Source organism: Hirundo rustica, chromosome 6 (genome assembly GCF_015227805.2).
Source record: "Hirundo rustica isolate bHirRus1 chromosome 6, bHirRus1.pri.v3, whole genome shotgun sequence".
Classification (NCBI taxonomy): Eukaryota; Metazoa; Chordata; class Aves; order Passeriformes; family Hirundinidae; genus Hirundo; species Hirundo rustica.
Window position 1 is genome coordinate 6,778,301 of NC_053455.1, and position 6,724 is coordinate 6,785,024.

The window sequence follows — 6,724 nt, forward strand, 5'->3', positions numbered from 1 at the left end:
GGCCGGCCCGCATTCGGCGCGGTTTGATTGGCTGGCGCGGGGAGGCCCCGCCCCGGGGCCGCGGGCGCCGCTGCGCTCGGACATGGCGCGGGTCTGAGGGCGGCGGGAACGGCCGGGCACCGGGAAACGGGAGAGTGCTCCGGGGAGACACAGGGAGCTGCACCCTCCAGAGCAGGAACACAGAGGATTAGTTCCTAGGAGGGACCCAAACACGAAGGAGGACAAAAAGGTTAATTAGGTTTATTAGGTTTCCTTTTCCTTCAGCTTGCTGTTCGATTTCCCCAGATCATTTTTTTTTTTTTTTTTTCCTCAATTAAACTTCCAAATAGTATTTTTCTCTTTTTCTTACTTACCAATTACTAGGGTGACACATCCAGGCTATGAAAAGGAAGATGACATAACCAACATTTGCTTATTTTAATGTTTTATTTAATATGGCCCCAAGTTTTATAATTCAAAATTCCTTGTTCTACTCTGAATTTACTATTCAGCACTGATGAGAAGCATTAATCCATAACCTTGGATGGATGTTACTCAGTGAGAAAAATAATTTGTACCTTTATTATCATAGCTGTTAAAATCACATGGATAGTCTTTTCTGATGTGAATAATATTACCAATATCATGGACAAAATAAATAATTCCAAGACTTTTTTTAAACATAGAAATATTTTCATTAGCTTAGTTTGCACTTCCATCATTTAAAACTGGAATCTAAGCATTTGAGCTCACTATGTATTGTTCTAGCAAGATAAAAAAGCTTTAGTTAAACCAAATTACATAGTCAAGTTACAGGGACAATGACCATAGAGCAGCATAAAAAACACCTTTTAGTTCAGTTTAATGTCACCTTAAAGCAGAAATTCAATCAAAAGACTTCAAAATATAATTTCATTTTTCTGTCACTAGCTGTGTGCAACATCTTAATTCTACATGCTCCAGTATAACTTTTGTTTTTATGATTTTTACTTATGTAGGTACATAAATAATGCTTGTATTTATGTTCTACCAGTGCAATTATCTTTCAGTGAGCAGATTACGCTTTTCTCTTGATCACTCTGCAACATTTTGAGCAGTTTGTTAGAACCAGACACTTGTATTCCCGAGGCGTCACAGATGCACAGCTCCCCAACTGCCATGAAAAAGTGCCCCTTTTTTGCCTATTTTTGCTCCTTAATGGTTATTTGTTGACATTTTTACAGTGCACTGAACACAGAAAAGTATCTAAATACATCCAAGCACAAAGACCCAAATTACACGCTTCTGTTTTCACAGTAAATACCTTTCCCTCGCTGTGAAGCCTCGTCCTGCCAGAGCTGTCACCCAGAACTAAAGTCTGCTCACGCTGCTGAGATTAACTCTGCAGATTTCCAAACAGGGGGCAGATGATTGCACTGAAGACACAATATGTGTTATAAGACTGAATTGCGAATGTCAGTATTACAATAATATTTTCAGCTGGTAGTTTTTCATCTGAGTTTCTCGGGGCAGTTGCCACGAATTCATCAAATACCTTCTGTTCATTGTTCATGTGGTAAAAACAGCTGCAAGATCAGCTGGAATGCCACAGTTGACAGCCACGGATTTGGTACAGCCCAGTACTCCCAGAGGAGTGCAGCTGCATTAACAGCAAATACCATTTTCTGGGTAGCACACCAGTGCTGCTGAGTCACAGTGCACCGTGGGCAGAGATGCAGCTCTGAAGTTTACAACAGGAATTGCATTTAGGGCAGATGCTCCACAGCTCACTTGTAACTCTTGACAGTTACTTTACAGACGTAAAAGATATTTTGAGAAAGGAATCTTTTAAGATCCCCGGATTAAAAGAAACTGAAGCCTAAATAAATCTGAGTTTCAGTGTCATGTACTCAAAGCCAGAGGTCAAGAACTCAAACAAAATTGTCTGTTGACATTTTTTGTTGTTATTTGCTTCCATCTACCTAACATGCCAAGGTTATTTTTGTGCACTGTTGTTTAGCTATCTTTACCAACGTTTTCACTCCAAAGTTTTGTAATTATGTCCATAGAGACAAAGCATTACATACCAGGGATCAATGAACATAACTCCATCAGCAGATTCCTGCAGCTGAAGTAGCAGAAGTTAATGTGGTTTGCTGGAGAAAGGGGTTTATTTTTAGCATCTTGAAAAGGTACAGCTCACTGGTTTCACTTTTCAGTTCTCCTCTGTTGGGGATGAGGGGGAGCAGGGAGCTCACAAACCTCTCTCCAGCATTTTTTGCCAATTCTATCCGCAGAACTTGACAAAATGCACAACAGAGGCAAATTTACTATGACTGATGATAATCAAGTTTTGGGATTAACTGAATGCACTTCAACGCTAAATTGCCACTTAGTGCTCAATAAGCATTTATTAAGCCAAAATCAAGGGCTGATTAAATTATATACTCTAATTACGTAGTACAATAAAAAGTTTTGATTGCAAAGTCAAGTTGTTGGGTAAGGACACCATTTTTAGAGGGCACCTCAGAGTTAGCAGTGCCTGCCTGCACATAACCTAACTTCCTTCATCCTGCAGTAACAGAGCTGTGTCTTTCATCTCTTTGCTACAGCAATTCTTAATTTTAATAATGCTGCTGTTGGTAAGGGTGCTCACACTTTCCCATAGCTGCACAGGGTGCCAGGTTAAGATTTTATATTGGATCCTGTTGAAAGCAAAAAGCTGGGCCATGCACTGCAGGCTCCTCCTCAGCCTCCCTGTTTACTGTAACTGTCCCTAAGGGGCCGAGTGGATGCCCTAGGCACATTCAAGTAGGAAAACAGACTGCAGACATGCATTTCTGTTTTCCTGGTCATCCTCACTGTCTGAACAGCCCAGCTAGGGGCGTACATATTGAAATTTGATTTTTTTTATTGGCAGTTTTGTTAGTGGCAAGAATTCCAGATTTCTTCCTGAAGTGGAAAGGTCAAGCTGGGCACTAAAGCAGGAGCATTCCTTCTACCTGAAGTGCACGGATCACCTAATGCGTTCTCAGGGGATTTTTGTGCTTGTACAGAAGGAAAACAGTGGAGCCAAGCTTGAGCCATTACCCTTCTTGCTGGCTGTTCCCAAGAACCTCAGTCGACCCACGCACGGGTGAGCTTCCTGAATGCAAAAGGCATGCATTATAAAGCAGCTCAGATCTGCTGCTCACTGCCTTTTGGGAGGGGCAATTTCTTGAGAAGGGAGATTTGTCAGATTCCACAGGCTCTGCAGGTTTCTGATGGGAGGGTACCAGCTTTATTTTTGCTTCTGTGTCTGATCTCCTTACCCCACCTGAGACAGTTTGACACAGAGATCATTAACAGAAGGCTGGTCCCCAAAAGCCCAAGTTCAGCACTAGGCCACTGTATCAGATGTGTATGTCGAAGCTCTTGATCCTAGTGCTTGCATATCTACTGAAGTATATAAATTGTAAATTTATATAAATAGTAATTTATTTGCATTGACAAGAAAGAAAACTCGGCAACCAGAGGTTTAAAAAAGGTGCCCAAACAGGACACGAAGTGTAAAGAGCCAACTTGACCCGAAGCATTTATTATTTTTCTCTCAATTATACATTAGTCAGGTTAGTCAGCCTGAAGTCTAGACACAACACCAACACTGACACACGGCCAGTGCAGCCGGAAAGAAGTGAAGTGCTGCTGCAAGGCAAAGCACAGGGCAGTGCTAATTGCCATCTCTGTGAAACCACTTTGAATGCCACACCAGTTGACTCTGTGCTTTTACCACTCTCTTAAAGAGATTAGCAACTTTTACACCTTCAAACCTTATTAAAAATGATCAGAGAAAGCATTAGGTCCCATAAACATCACCTCAGAGGAAATATTCTCACTCTCAAAGCTGAAGGTGTCAATTTGAGTAAAAGCTTTATTTAATTTAGAGTTTCAGCATCTGCAGCTGATGGATGTACTGCAGTCCACAGCAATGACCACTAAGCAATCAGGAGCCATTACAGCATGAATAATGCTACGAACAGTAAAATCACCAAAACCAAATTATTAAAGTACCTGCTGCATATGGTGAAGCGTGGGAAACAGCATCCCTACATTTCCAGTTCGAAAATCGTTGCAAGTTAGTAGAAATCTGGGTCATCATGTTCTGAAATGTAATCATTCTATAGGAGGCAAACATGATTACATCCCTTTGCCTAACAGCATGAGGTAGGCAATTGCAAAGGAACTCTTCATTACAGGCATTGTTTTGGCAATCTTCCCAAGGCAGTTGTGGATTTGATTAGCCAACAGGACTGAACTCTCTACAGCAGGAATTCCCACCCACGTATGGCTACTGGCATACCAGGAGAGATGGAAAAACATGCTGAGTTAAATAATTCAAGGTAATTTTTCAGCTGACACAGAAGCAGAGTGTACTTTCTGCTTATGCTTGCTAAGCTACTCCATCAAATCAGCCTTACACATTTAAGGGGAAAAGAACTTTCAGAAAACAAACATGGGGGTTTGTTTTAGGGTTTGAATCCATCCACAAACTTAAATCTTGTCCCTGAGCAGCACTGGAAGGAATAAAGACAATAACACAACTGAATCCAACAGGAGTTTATTACCCACGCATTGCAGATTACGTTAGACACTTCAGTTACCAGGCAATATAAGCTTAAGTATTAATTGACAACTCAGAAAGTGTACAATGAGTACAAAATCATTAACAAGAGTATAACAAAAAGTTCTGATGTATTAATTTTTAAAACATCAGTTGTATACTATTATACAGCAACCATTATATCACCCTCAACTAACTTGGGGCTTGCATCTCAATTCTTTTGGTTTTTTTTTAAATCAAGTTCTCCAAGAGGTTGAGAGACTGGGTTACAACTGCATTATTTCCCAAAAGACTACTAACATTACAGCCTTACCTTATACAGACAAAGCTGCTTTGTATTTTATCAACACTTCCTTTTATCAGGGAATGCAGTAACCAGAAAAAAAAAAAATCTATGCATAAAAAAACTCCAATACACAATAATATATGTATCTATATTGTACTACAGATTTCATATAAATCAAGTATAGGCCAAATTTTGGCATAATTTTTAAGTGCATTAAGTTTAATACAAAATCCCCCTCAGACTCTACTCTTACTGTTCCCATTACTTGTTCCTGAACTGATCTTCTTCAGTTTTGATACTTTAAATATATCTTGAGTTGTCTTAAGAGCTAATTTCCATTTCAGTAATACCACTCTTATCTTTCATTACACTTTCAAACAAAAAAATAAATTCGTGGGAAAACTTAGTGACTAATTTAGTCAGCATTCAGTGACTAATAAAATTCTCCAACTTGATGGGAATTCTTTACATTTATTAGTCAGTATCTTTAAGGTACTATTATCCACGTAGCCTCTCTTCTCCTTTGATCCTACAGGAACAGTTTCTGATCATACACTGCAATACAGGAACAGTTTCTGATCATACACTGCAAGCACACCCTGCTTTCCTTCCTTTTCCTACAAGGCCTCTTACCAACATGCAAATAATTTCTGGTGCAGAATGGAGTGCAAAGAAATTTTTCTAATGCATAGCAAAACTTGCTTCAAAATCAGCATGTGATACTTGCTTTTTAGAGAACACCTGAAGTGCTGTATCCTCTCTGCCACACAATATCACATTTTGTTTCCAAATTCAGCTTTCATTGCCTTTGTTCGGGATTGCAAGAAGAACAGCGATGTTAGTGACCCAATTAATCTATCAATCTAACAAATATATCATTTGCACTAAATTTTAAAACAGGCTTATATTTTTTTTTCTGAAACAAAAAGGCCACTTAAGCTTTCCTATAGAATAAAGTCTGGCAAGAAGTCATTCAACTTCCTCCCACAAAAAAAGTTAAGTTTCCTCAAAGTTGTCTGTAGAATACAGAAATAAATTATGTAACCAAACATTGTACACTAGACCAAAGAACCACTCAAGAATCAATTACAATGAACTGAGTCACAAAACCACAAGAAATCAATTCTCCTCTCATTTTATCTGCTGACTTTATTCTGGGGTCTCTTCATTCACAGAGTTATGGTACAGAGGGGGAGTGTTAGAAATGTGCAGCCAGTTCCACCTACAGAGATCAAGCTTCCAAGTCAAAGCCCTTTTAGCAATCTTGTAAAAACAGGGTTAAGTGTGATTTTAACAAGGAAAATCACCCAAAAGCAAGGCTAGCACATTCAGAAGCTAAGTCACTCCACACACACTGAGTCTGCTCACAGATCAGCACAGATTTGCCTTTTGGGCTTCATTCTCAGTGTCATGGGGATGGAACCAAGTGCAAAACTCCCAGTAAAGTTAATAGGAGTTTGACAGCAATGCCCCTTCAGAATTATTCAATATCTTCTGTATTGTGTGTGAAAACTGGAAATTTTTATTGACAAAGCAAATACTGAAACAGAAACAACTTTTAGCACAACAGATGTATTTACTTACAGCATGCAAGAATTTGTTTTTATATAGTTTTGCAGCTAACAACCCTTAATTATTTACAAGTTCAAAATTACAATCTTCATATAAGTAGCAATTGTTTACAGAAGTTCTGGACAATCCCTCAGAAATAAGCAAAAAATGGAGTAAAAAATACTGAGAGCAGTAACAATAACTAACTAACTAACTAACTAAAAAAAAAAAAAAAAAAAAAAAAAAAAAAAAAAAAAAAAAAAAAATTACTAGCTTTGAATATCCAGACAATTTAACACTGTTCTGGTAAGAAAAAAAAAAAAAAAAAA